Below are 13,638 nucleotides of genomic sequence, written 5' to 3'. Positions count from 1 at the left end.
AACTCATCAAGGCCCCTATGAGTTCCTTGTGATGCCATTTGGCCTCACAAATGCCCCAAGTACCTTTCAAGCAACTATGAACAAAATTTTTGAGCCTTATCTTCGTAAATTTGTGATTATTTTTTTTGATGATATACTGGTCTATAGCAAGACGGTGGAAGATCATGCAAAACACTTAGCTCTGGTCTTGCAATGCCTTCAGCAGAATCACTTTTATGCCAAGCTCTCCAAGTGCAGCTTTGCTCAGTCTTCTATTGGTTACTTAGGCCATATAATCAGCTCGACAGGGTTACAACCAGACCCAGAGAAAATTGATGCCATTGCTAACTGGCCTGCACCAACTACAGTGAAAAGGCTGCGAGGGTTTTTGTGTCTAACGGGCTATTACCGGAAATTTATACAAAGCTATACTTCAATTGCTTCTCCTCTTATAGACCTCCTTAAGAAGGATGCTTATAAATGGACCCCAATTACAGAACAAAGATTTCAACGGCTGAAGGCTGCATTGTGTTTGACCCCTGTTTCGCAACTTCCCAATTTTGCTTCTACTTTCGTTTTGGAGACTGATGCTTCGGGGACAGCCATTGGAGCAGTATTAACGCAAAATTCTCATCCTATTGCCTTTTCAGTAAGAAAATGTCACCTCAAATGCAAGCGAAATCTACTTATATCAGGGAGCTTTATGCGATTACATGTGTAGTGGCCAAATGGAGACAATATCTTTTAGTTTCTAAGTTCATTATCCGGATTGATCAGCAAAGTCTTAGAGGGCTTATGTCCAATACAGCCCAGTCTCCTGAACAGTAACATTACCTTTGTAAATCGCTTGGTTATTCTTAAGAGATATGTTATAAACTAGGCCCCGACAATAAGGCTGCCGATGCACTCTCTAGGAGAGATACAACTGACTATCTTCCAACAACATTCATGGTTCTATCATTACTGAATTTTAAATTCCTTGATAATCTTAAAGCTAATCATCATACTGATTCCCAGATACAAGAACTCATCACAAAATGCACTTTGGACACTGCAACTGCGTGGCCTTGGTCTATTGGCAATGACATGTTATATTATAAGGGAAAATTATTTATAGGGGATAATGCTACCTTACGACAGACTCTTCTTTCCGAGTTTTACAATTCTCCAATTGGAGGTCATGCTGGTATTTTACGAACTTATCTGAGGATTTCGGCTAATTTCCACTGGAAAGGACTCAAGGAGGATTTTAAGAGGTTTGTGAAACACTGTGTCACCTGCCAGCAGTCCAAAGGACTCAATCACTCTCCTTATGGCTTGCTATAGCCACTACCAATTCCCGAACAAGCCTTTGAGTATATCAGTATGGATTTTATAACTCATCTTCCCTCCTCTCATGGGTTCTCAGTCATTTTGGTCGTGGTTGACCGATATACAAAGTTTGCCCATTTTGGGGCCCTACCATTGCATTACACTGCTGCTAAGGTGGCAGCTCTATTCTTGGATACCGCCTACAAATTACATAGCATGCCAAAGTCCATTATTAGTGACAGAGATGCTATTTTTTTTAGTAACTTCTGGCAATAGCTCTTTCTTTTGCATGGCACGCAGTTGAAACTGTCATCTGCTTATCACTCTCAAACCGATGGGTAGACAGAGGTAGTTAACAGATGTCTTGAACAATATCTATGGTGTTTTGTTGCTACAAAACCACACCTTTGGTTCCAGTTTCTGCCCTTGGCAGAGTATCACCACAATATGGCTTTTAACTCCACTATTGGCATGACCCCGTTTGAAGCTCTCTATGGGAGACCCCCACCATGCATTCCAAATTCTTGTCGGGGGACTTCTTCCTTGGAGGCCTTGGACAGGGATCTGATGACTAGGGAAGAAATCAAGGGCTTACTTCGTCAACACTTGCTTGCTGCCCAACTCAGAATGAAACTCAATGCTGATAAACACAAAACCGAATTACAATTCCAGGTTGATGATTTAGTGCTTTTGAAGCTACAGCCGCATAGACAGACTTCAGTGGTACAATGGCCTTCTCAAAAGTTAGCTAAACGGTACTATGGTCCTTTCAAAATTATGGCTAAGATTGGAGCAGTCGCATACAAATTAGAACTCCCCTCTGGTTCCATGATCCACCCTGTGTTTCATATCTCTCAACTCAAACCTTTTAAAGGTCAACAACTTATTCAACCTGATTGGACTAAGGACATTCAGTGTACTACTCCACCTTTGCAGCCGACGGTGGTTCTTGATTCCCATAAGATTTGACGACAGTGTCAGTGGATACCTCAACTTCTTATCTAATGGTAAGGAGTTCCCTTAGAGGAGTCGACGTGGGAGGATGTCTCTGTTTTAAGAGAGTCTTATCCTGCCATCAAAGATCAAACCTTGATGGCAATCAAATACCCCTTCCCTTAATCTTGTCATCACAGGCCAACTTACCATGAATCAATTTGCAATCAAACACAGAGTGATGCGGATGGAGATGAGATCCCCAAACCAGCTTGAACCAGCCAACTTTGGGTTTTGAACATCAGGGCGCCTCCCAGGAAGAATGTATGGAAAACTTGCCATGGGAAGAAAGAGACCACCAACAAGAGTCGTCGACTTGAGAAGAAGGGATGGGCACAGACCTGATCGAACCAAATATAGTCAACAAAATGTTTGAAGAAACACGAGGAAAGTTCCAGCTCCCATTCGAAATAAATTTAGAAACTTTTGACTTGATTCTGAAAGGCTGACGAATGCAAAGGAGAAAGCTCCTCCACCGAGAAGGGACCAAACCATCTGTCGTGCCAAAAAAGAATATTTTCTTCATTTCCAACCGACCAACGTTCCTTGGATTTAACAAAATCCCACATCCTCCTTATCCCAAACAAAATGGAAGAAGATTTATAACCAACTTTCAATGAACCACCTCGATTAGTAAATCTGGAGCGAAGAAAAGAGCACAGTTCACCTCCCTCAAGCGTCGAATACCGAGGCCTGCTTCAGCTTTAGGCTTACAGACATCATCCCCTTTAATTGAAATTTTTTTTTATTAAATCAACCTCCCCGGTCCAAATGAAATTACGGATCCAACGCTCCACCGTGACAATAACTGATTGAGGTAACCAGTAAATAGCAAAATTGTGAAGAGGCATACTAGTAACCGCCGGACGGACAAGTTCCACTCGCCCCGCCAAGGATAGAAGTCTACCATGCCGGCTCTATAACCTAGCTTTGATCATATCCATCAAGGGAAACATTCTCTTTTTGTAGTCCCTTCTCTTAAAAATCTTAACCCCAAGATAATGCGTGGGAAGGGAGCAAATAGGAATATCAAGTATGTTAAAGATGAATCTTTTCCTACAGGTAGCAACTTTCACAAAAAATAACTTGCTCTCTCCTAGCATCATGCACAATTCTGTTTTAGGTTGAATTAAACTATCATTGGTCATGCATGTTAAATCTGTCCAAGTAGATACAATTGAGAAGGCCAGTACCATACATGTATGCTCCAATCTCACATCTAATTTCTTTTACTCTTTCCTAGACCCAGAATTTAGTTCAGATGTTAGGATAACTAGGAATGAACCTTTTATCATCATGCATGTTTGGGTTGTATGAATTGATTAAATTATAAACCCAATTCCTTTGCATGCATGCTTAAACCCAACCATACGATCTAATCCTAGTTCTAGGTTAAACTAATGTTCACCTTCATCACCTTGAATGCTTGAGTTAAAGCATTTTTAGACCAAACATCAGCTTGCATGTTTGATTTGATGATCAGAACTCAATTCCATACATGCATCTTAAATCCTAACTCTACAATCAAATTCCTCTATATTATGGCAGGTTGACCCCTGTTTAGTTAAAATGACATAACTTCATATTCTAAACTTCATTTGCTTTGGTTCCAATTTTTTTAGAAACTAGACTCATAAAGATTCATTTTATTAGAAGGAACCATTGTCAAATTTTGATCCTAAGTGAGATAAAATTCCACTTCAAGTTGCTATCAGAAATCAAATTCTTCTATTCTGACAGGTTGACCCCTGTTTAATTAAAATGACATAACTTCATCATCCAAACTTCATTTTATTTGATTCTAAATTTTTTTGAAACTTGACTCATAGAGATTCATTTTGTTAGAAGAAATCATTGTCCAATTCTGCCTCTAAGTGAACTGAAATTTCACCTCAATCCAAACAAAAATCTCTGTTTTCCTCTTTTAAATTTTGTTGTTGTTGTCTCTGGATGATCCACTCTGGACGATCTGGATGGTCCTAAGCAATCGCCCAAAGTTCTTGAACTATGTAATTTTCACTCCAGAAGTGTGGGACCCAGTGTCTCGCATCAGGGATCCCCTCACCATGTCCCAAATTCTTGGTAGAATAATCCCCCGACAATGAGACCAAGTGGGACCAGCATAACATCCCATATACGCAAAAAATTGAGGAAATGCATTTTCCTATTGGACTGTCCATAGCCAAACAGGTCCTAAGGAACTAAAACTATATAAACAACTCATTTCCTACAGCCCTCTACTGCTCAAAACATAGAAGAGAAAAGGAGAAAGAACGAGAGAAAGATGAGAAGGAGAAGAGGAAAGGCTCGGAATCCTCCTTGTTTGCTAAACCCCTAAGGTAATCCCTTCAAATCAGTGTTCCCACCTTCTATAATCTTCCTTTAGTTCTGATTATGATAAATTCCAGAATATAAACCTATGGAACCAAAATTGTTTGTACCTTCATGGAAGATATCATGTTTTGTATGCTTTGGAAGCTAAACCCTTTACATGCATGCTTACTACCTTTCCTTAATTACTTGTTTACTCTTCTAGAACAAGAATTCACCTTGAACCTTAGGTTTCATTCATGAATTGGTTAATTGAGATGCCAACCTATGATCTCTCTTTAAAATTTCTACGAAATTGGACCCAACCCTCATGCATGCAAGCCAATTCAAGACCTAAAACCTAATATGGTGTTGTTATGACCTAATCCTAAGTAATCTCCATCAGATTTAGTAGTTTATGTATGTTAGAGCCTAAATCCCAGCCATGCATGGCTGTTCTAACTAAACCCAAACAGATTCAAGTAGGCACGTTTTATTTCAAACTCCAATTTGATGTGATTCCACATCTAGACCTTGAATGGATGTGCCAAGGGTGTGGGGTGATCTCTTGATCCTTTCCCTAAAGCCAATTGGGTGAATCCAAGCAAAGAAACCCCTCAGAAGATTGAGTTTTCATGCTGTACAGGCACTGGACGATCCATTATAGACGATCTGGAAGGTCCTAAGTGATCGTCCAGAGTTGGTTTTTGGACCAGAATTGGATCCAAGCACCATTGAGCCTTTGGTGATGTCCCTAAAGGCCAAAGGGACTAAACTACATAAGACCCCCTTTAATTATTGTAACCTTGCTGCTATTTCTATGTCTGGATGATCCACTATGACTCATCCAGAAGAAACAATGCAAAGGTCCAGAGTTGGATCTTGGGACCAAACCTTGAACCAATAATTTGAAGACTCCTATACCTATTCCCTAGGGCTATTAGAGTGGAAACACATAGAAACCCCCAAAAATCCCCTACTTTTGCTGCACTTCCATCTCTGGACGATCCACTCTAGACCATCTGAATGGTCCAGAGGATCATCCAGAGTTGGTGTTTGCCCTGTTTTGGGTTTGGACTTAGTTCTAACCTAACACTAAGGGAACCCTAGGACTCTAAACTTATTTATAATTTTTTTAACAAATACTAATGGTAAAATTAACGTAGGTTATAATTCCATATGCGACAAGACGTGTCAAAGTCCAACCGGGACCCGACAATCAGAGGAACTAACATGAATTAGTCAAGGTGAGTGGGAATATGCCTTTCATGTACATGTAACACTACTATTGTGTTATGATGTGGTGATTAATTATGTTACAATATCTTTCTTTTACTCTTGATTGTTGTATGGAGCTTTAATGGGAACTATTGAGATACTATATTTGTTGGATTGTTTGTATAAGAATTGATAGATTAGATGTCGTAGCCGTCTTGGAAATGAAGGGTACGATTCGACGTAGTATGGGATGCGAAAGCGTTGTGCACTTCATACTATGCCATATAGTATTGCATGTGGCCAGGGAATAATACAACATGTACTACGAACCTTTGCCAACAGGGGTTAAGGTGTTGGATACCACAAATATGTGAGGCCAATGTCTTGGAGGGGTATTGCTCGGTCAGTAGACTCATCAGGTCATTAGGATAGGTGGTGTCGTTTGTCCCATTAATCAATAAAACTGGTGATAGCACAAAGGTAACTTAGAGGGCCGGTCGGCTTGACCTTGGGAAGGGATGGGTGAATCACGGGAAGGGATTAGAAGCCTGTACTATGGATACTTGTATTGGGGATTGTAGTAGTACTCACTTACCTAGTGACTTAGTTTTGTGTTAGGTGGACTAGAAAATAAAATCTGATCTCATGCAATATATAATTTCCTACATACTCAAATACCACTCAATCCAATTGAGATCCCACAGGGGATATTTCCTTTGTGTGATTGGCCTAGATCTTATATTTCATTTATTTTTGCAAAATCTGAAATGTTTGTGTGAGGGTCTTGATTGTATTTGGCTAAGTTTTGTGGGAGTATGTTCTCCCTTTATGTGAAATGTAAATTGCACATTATTGAGTATATGTACTAATGTTTTTCTTTCATTTTGAAGTGTGGATGTATATTTATAGCAATCTATCTTGTAAATAATTTTTTAAAATATATATATATGTCAAACCTGCCCTTGACTGGATGGAATTTTTTATTGAAGGACAGGAACCCCTGACATGGCATCCAAGCACACTGTAGAGTATCACTCCAGTGATTGAATTTAATGGAGAACCCCCGAGGATGTCCTCCTACATACCTGTCAGAAGGGATTGCTGATCCTCGCAGTTGCATTGCCACAGCATAATGTATTGCTTGGACTCCAGGTATTCACTCTCCTCTCCATGAATGTGGGTCCCACACCTGAAAATAGGTGCAAAGGGCCTTGAGTGACATGTGGGTGCAAGGCCCCAACCCTGGGTTAAACCCCTGTGCAAGCCGAAGGTGAAACAGCCTTGCTGTATTCTTTGGGCAATGCACACATCACCCAGAGACATCGCCCAGAGTGGAGAAATGCATTATTTTAATCTATAGATGTGTGGGGACCACCCATATTGGACATGGGCACCCTCCATAGGTAGAAGGGAGTCTGGGGGACCACCTCATACCCTTGGGCCCCTATGGACCCCACTGAGTGCACAGAATGACTAAAAATCAGTTTAAAAATGCATTTTTCAAAAGGGACCTAAGCAGTCAAGCAGGCTTCAGTGGGAGTTGGTTTATAAATAGAAGACCCCAGCTCATTTTAGAGCTCTAGTCACTATTGAAATCGTGGGAGAGAAAGAGAAGGAGAGGAAGAAGAAAGGAAGGGAAAGAAGAAGAGAGAAGAAGGAGAAGTTGTCCCTGTCTCCAAGCTCAGCTCCAGTAGCCATCCTTGCTCAGTTCAGGTATAAAAACACTAACTATACCTGCTACCTTGCTGCTATTCTTTGTTCATCTTCATAGATCTCAGTGCTTAGGTAGCATTTTTTACCATTGGTAACCTAGAACAGCTGGGGGCTACCATGAACCACATCAGATCCAACATGCAAACATGATGTATGGAGGATCTGAGCTTTTTGATGATGTTTTGGTTGCTGTTGTACACCTGAGACCGAAATCCATGCATGTGCCAGACTACACTGCACTTTTGCACCAAGAACCTCTGGGCTCAGATCTATGTGCCCTGGCTGCATGCAACCTAGCCATGAGTTGCAGCAGCCTTAGATTGCCCTAACACACGTGAAACAACCCTTGCATGCAGCCAAATCCATGGTCTGTAGCTGAAGCTCTACTGGGTTACTATTCACTAGGCTGTTTGGGCAGCTCCTAGCAGCCAAGAGGTGAACCCAGGTAAAAATCCATGAAGACCAGTGCAAACTACACCCTAGGGGGTCCATGATGACCTAACATGCATGGGGGATTGATCAAGGCACTGCCCATGGTGCAAAACCCAGGAATTGGAGCATGTTCACGTTCTAAACAGGCTTTGGCCGATGCACTGGGCGATCCACATATCACTTAGAGACATCGCCCAAAAAATTAAAATGGGTTATTTTACAAATCTGCTTTGGGGACCTCCACATATGGACTATATACAGTGTAAGGAGGTGGTAAATGACCAAAATACCCCCCCTCACATCTGTCCATAATTATGAACACCTTGGGTGCCCAAGTGGGCCCCGCAGGGCTTGGAAACCCTGTCTGTGTTAGTCCTGCAGCACTACTGAATTGGGGACAGTGTTATAAGGCTGTTATAACCTTGAACCATGTACTATGGGGGGTAAATGACCATCCTGCCCCTAGACCATATTCTTCGGATGATGCACCGAGACTTAGGCCTAAGGCCCAGTGCAAGGCCCAGAGAATTCCAACTGATATCCAATTGTGCACCAAGTCAAACCAATGAGCCTAGATCAACCCTAGGACATCCAAAAATAGTTTGGAATACTAAATAACATATTTCTGATTTATACTTAGGGTTTGATCCTGCGCTTGAGGTATACTGCCAGATCGCAGTCAAAACTGAAACAATAGCTGATCTTGTAGAACCAGACCTAGGTGAGTGAAATGTTATTGTGTATGTACGTGTAACAATATTATTTATGCCAGAAATTAATTCTATAACTATAATGTTGTGTTACTTAATCAAATTTAATGTCATAATTATTATACATCGTGTAACTGTTGATCAATTTTGTTTGAATATATCATGATGATTGTGATTGATAGACTAGATGCCGTAGCCGGCTTGGAAATGAGGCCTGTGGTAGCCCGTAGAATGGGATACGGTTGACACCGCCTGACTCATAGGATGTCATATAGACATGGGGCTAGAGATTCATCACCCGTTCTACGCACCCTTGCCAACAGAGATTAAGGTGTTGGATGACTATGAGGACTATCATAAAACCTCGGGCGAATACGCCGGGAAGCCTTGGTAATATGCTAGGATGCCTTGGGCAAATATGCTGGGAAGCCTCAAGCTATATGTTTAGGAAACACCGAATGGTGAATCATGGATACAAGCCAAACAAAGTTTATCCTCGAGCTACAAGCCGGGAAGCACCAAAAAGGTGAATTATGATACTAAGTCGATTACCTCACAAGTTTAATCACAGAGGGCTGGTTAGGCTGACCATGGATTAGTACACTAGAGCTGACTGGTCCTCTTCGACAACTCAATGGGTGTATCGCGGGAAGGGGTAACCAAGCCTGCACCAGGGATACATGTATTGGGGATTGTAGTAGCACTAACCTGCCTTAGCTGTTTGATAGGTGGCTAATAAATAATCTGGACTTGCATATCATGTAGGATCATGTGGATTGTGGTTGCATATGCATGCATGATGATATGTTTTACTCACAGGCTCAGTGGGGCTCATACTCTGTTATATATGTTTTTCTATTAGATGATTTTATAGGTCGATGCCACTGTGGTGTGGAGGCTCATTTTGAGGAGGAGAGCCCTTATGGTTATGATGATATTGGTATGGACCCCGACGGAGGTCGTGCCGATGATGTAAGCATTCTCAGTGGTTATTGATGAAGACCCGTGAAGGGTGCTCTTGATGCTTTTTATCTTGGGGGCTCCTTTTTTATCTTTGTCAGGAGTTTACCACCCGTTCTTATTACTTGTTCTAGTTCTTCTTTCTTTTTGGGGTTGAGTTATCTCGCCCTATGCATATTTACTTCGTTTTCGCTTATTTATATGTCAGATCTTACTATTCAGTTTGTGGGTTGTATGGGAGAAATGGAACAACTTTACTTACGTATATATATATATATATCACAATCATTTCCCGTATCGCTACGCTTTCTCTTTCTTCTTTATAATTGTAGATTATCCATAGCTCTCTGATTTTACTTGTGGTAATGTTATGGATGTGTGTCTGTGGATGTATTAACTACTTTTAGATCTGTGGGATTTGGTGGATAGCCGTTATGCAATTTGGGTCACCTACCTAATCCTCCCAGGGGTGGTTTGGGGTGTGATAGAGCTTGGTATCAGAGCGTGAGGCTCTTTCTATATTCACGGGTTGCAGAATAGGAATAATAAGCTACCAATAATAAAAGCTACGGGGGAGGTAGATGTAATTAAAAGGTAAATTTCATAATTACATTAACACAAAGATAACTGTGGCCGAGCTACTACAAGGAGTTTGATTGAAAGTACTACATTCAATTTACATAAGTTGACAAAAAAAAAAGGTACATACACCATGAACAAAAAATATATATAAAAAAAAAAAGAAAGATAAAAAGTCAAAACTACTGATGAGCACATTTATGTGTGAAATTTTAGGGCATAAATTATACATTTTACCACATTGGACAGAGTTACTCGGTGCTTTCTTGTGCTTTTCAGGGTTTAGGTGAATTCTTGTGAAAATGAAGGAGATGATGCTAAGGAGATGTTTTTAAGCTTTTTAGAAGTGTAAATGGATGCATAGCCCATCGAGTCAGCTTCGCAATGGTTCAAACGACACTTAATTCCGAGTTGAAACGAAGAAGTTATGGCCATTTCCGTAACGACACGTGAAAATGGTCTGCAGGGGTTTATTTATAATTATTGACAGTCGGATGGGGACAAAGTGAAACGGAAGTTCGGATTTTGGAGGCCTTAATCAAATTATCAGAAGTTACTTTACTGTACCCGAAAGATTCCATTTGGAAGGCTCTGGACAGTCCAACTTCAACTTGAGATATCTTGGGCTCCCCAACTCCGAATTGGATGAAATTTGGGTCTATTTTGTGTGATTTTTCGCAAGGAACACAATGGTGAGACCTATATAAGCACCCCATGCTCCACGTTTTCTGAAGGACAGAATGGGTATTTTATTTATTCTTGAAGGAATCCTAGTCATCACCCTTACTCTCTCTCTCCTCCAACTTCTCAAGGGCACTTCTGAAATTCTACTTGGGATAGATTTATATTTTCTCATCTATGGAAGGTTGAAAAATCAAAGATGCTTTGATTTTATTGCTTGGAGAAGATATCTACAAAGAAAAGGAAGCACTTGTTAAAATTGGAAGTTTATTTTTCTAGAAATAGAAGGTCTATGTAAACAATCTTCTCTTCTTCTTCTTTCTATTTTTTCTCTTTTTTCTTAGGATTCAAGGCATTGTAAAAGAGGAAAGAGAAGAGAATATTCTCTTTTCTTAGGGAATATTTCTCCTACACTTCCATCTTCTCTCTTCTCCTCTCTTCCACCTATAAATACCCCCTACCTCTCTTGTAAAAATTTGCTCATTCACTTAGTGAAATTTCTTCTCTTCTTCTCCTTCTAATTTGTGATTTTTGGCTTTTCTAAGTTCTAGTTTGCTTTTATAATTTTTAGTTAATACTTATAATAGGTTTAGTTTATGCTTTAATTTCAATTTAAGTCTTCAATTGGGTTGTAATTTCTTAATTCTAGTTTAGGTTTTAAGCCTTCTAGTCTAAGTTCTTAAGTTGATGACAAGACTTGAAGATTTAGAAGAGGAGGCCATGGTAAGTTTATGCAAGTATTCAAGCTTTTCATTTACATTCATGCAAGCACATCCAGGTTTTACTATCTAAACTCTCAATCTCATTCTCCATCTCCTCTATCTCTCTCTATCTTCTTCTTCTTCCCCCTCTATTTCTTTTATTTTAATTTTATATGGTTGTGGTTTATGGATACATTTTTATTCCCTTATTTCTTTTTATGTGGTTAGTATGTGTGGCTGCATTTTTATTCCTTTCAATTCGCTTTAGTTCGATAGGTTAGATGCTCATGTGTTAGGACGCCGATTTAATCCCTTAATTTTGTTAGATGCTTATGAGTTAGGATGCATTGATTTTCGTTAGTTTATTAGTTTAATTTAACACTTTAATTTGGTTCATTTTGCATTACTTTTAAGTTAGTTAAATAGAGTGGCGTATATCTCCTCGTGTTCGACCCGTAGCTACGATTGACCCGTACGCTTGCGGTTTTATTTTAACTCAAACAACTACATCATGTCAAGTCAAGCTAAATGTGTAGAAGCAGGCTGAAATGCTACTCTGGCGGAGGTAAGACACCCGGTGGAGGCTGAGACTGTCGTGAGTCGATGCGATAGAATGTATCCCAAAAGTCCAGGCATCGCTCTACTAATCCCACTCTACTCTCAAGGGACGAGAAGCCCCGATCCATCATCGCAGACATCTCGGTGAGCTGGGTATTGAGGCCCTAGAACTGTGACATCATCTGAGACCACCCAAAGGACTCTGGCACCTGTGAACTAGTGGCACCGGTCGCCTCATATAGGGGCAAGTCAGTAAAGTGTGCTCTAACCCCCTCCAAGTCGCCCTCCTCCTCTAACCCAACTCCCTGTTCCTCTCCCTGCTCCTCGCCCTGCCCCATCTTGTCTCCCTCCTCTAGATCACTCCCTGGCTCCCCTGGCACCTTCATCTTTAGGATTGAGGTCTTATTGATGGGTCTAAACCTATCCTTCTCCATATACTCTCCGCCCAAGGGAACATCAAAGTGTCTGAAGACCAAAGTTAGGAACTTCCCATATGGAAGGTTCCCATCAGAAGGGTTTTGGGTGTGATACAACATGGCCTGTAGAAGAAGATATGGGAGGTTGATGATAGGACCCCCCTGGCCCGCTCCCAACAGACAGTAAGTGATATAGGCTCTCAACATAGAAATGCTGCCTCTGTTCCCGCCCTTCGGGTAGATGTTATACGAAACACATCTACTAATGATCCAGGCACTGGGCTTATAGGCAGCCTCAGACTTAGGAGTCCTCTCTGAACCTGTCAATGCCTTGAAGACCCTCCTCCTAGTCTCCAAGCAAAACATGTCTGAAATGTCTATCCTGGGCTTATAGTAGCACCTCTCGCCTGTGTTAGGTAGCCCAAGGATCTCTGCTAAGGTAGCAGCGGTAAGTCTAATGTCCACTCCCTTAACTCTACTCTCTAACCTGAACTCCTGTGCCCCAGATGGCACTAGGTTATAGTAAAAGTATCGAACCAAGTTAAGGTAACATGGCTCGATGGGCGATAACATAGATGCCCAACCTAGGGTGTTAAACCAGGTGTACAAGTTGTACTGATGAAAATCATCCACCTGTACCAATCTCCCGTTCACAATCTCTAGGGACATAAATTTATCCCAATCTTGACAGTGCTCATACCTAGAAAAAAAGAACCAGTCAAAATCCGGCTCCTCAGATGAAGAATCCTCTCTCGGTGAGGTAGGTGGCACAGAAGAAGATGAGGAATGCTCGCTCTCAGACCGTAGCCTCTTGCATGCTATGGATTTCCTCGCCGTTCTATGGCTCGTAGACATGTGACCTCAAAAAGGAAAGAATAGGAGAAGTTAAGGTAAGAAAAAAATTAGTAAAACCCTAGCTAAGACAAGAAAATCGTGGAAAAGTAATCCAAAACAAGGAAAAGTTAGGAAATCTTACCCTAGGTCACGTAGGATCGTGGGGGACCCGTAAAAATGGGTGAATATGGTGTGGAAGTAGTCACACTAGGCTTGGGAGCTCTGCCCTAGGCGTTTAGGAAG

Source organism: Telopea speciosissima, chromosome 10, assembly GCF_018873765.1.
Source record: "Telopea speciosissima isolate NSW1024214 ecotype Mountain lineage chromosome 10, Tspe_v1, whole genome shotgun sequence".
NCBI classification, from domain to species: Eukaryota; Viridiplantae; Streptophyta; class Magnoliopsida; order Proteales; family Proteaceae; genus Telopea; species Telopea speciosissima.
Note: the sequence above shows the minus strand (reverse complement) of the source record.